The sequence below is a fragment of the Brassica oleracea genome, chromosome C9, assembly GCF_000695525.1.
Source record: "Brassica oleracea var. oleracea cultivar TO1000 chromosome C9, BOL, whole genome shotgun sequence".
In the NCBI taxonomy this organism is placed as follows: domain Eukaryota; kingdom Viridiplantae; phylum Streptophyta; class Magnoliopsida; order Brassicales; family Brassicaceae; genus Brassica; species Brassica oleracea.
Window position 1 is genome coordinate 10077653 of NC_027756.1, and position 493 is coordinate 10078145.

Here is a 493-nt window from a genome sequence, read left to right on the forward strand (position 1 = left end):
GTAACTTCGGATTTGGATTTTGATTATCATTCTCTGCACCTTTCTTTTGTTTCTGAGGATACTTATCTTTTGGAACCTATTTGGTCTACCACGTTTCATACGTTGTCTAGACTCTGTAGCAACTTGACTGTGTCTCTTCTTGGACATCAAATTCGTTGGTGCTTTACAAGCTGGTTTATATATGACTTAGTCATTCTTTTTCGGGTCAGCAAATGTGTCTGGCATTTAATTAGTTAGCTTTGTAAATATATAATCTTTGGATGTCTATTTCACATTCTTTAGTCCGAGGATCTTTCCAAGAAATTGATGGTTGATTCCATTCTATTTCTTTTACCATTCTTTTACCAGCTTTATTATATTTTTATCCTCCTGGTCTTAAAATAATCCGTGTACCTGGCCTCAAATATAATCACCCATAATTGGCTCAAAGTACTTTATTATTGTGGGAGAATAATATCCAATATATATCCCCATCCTCCTTTTGAGGTCCCAT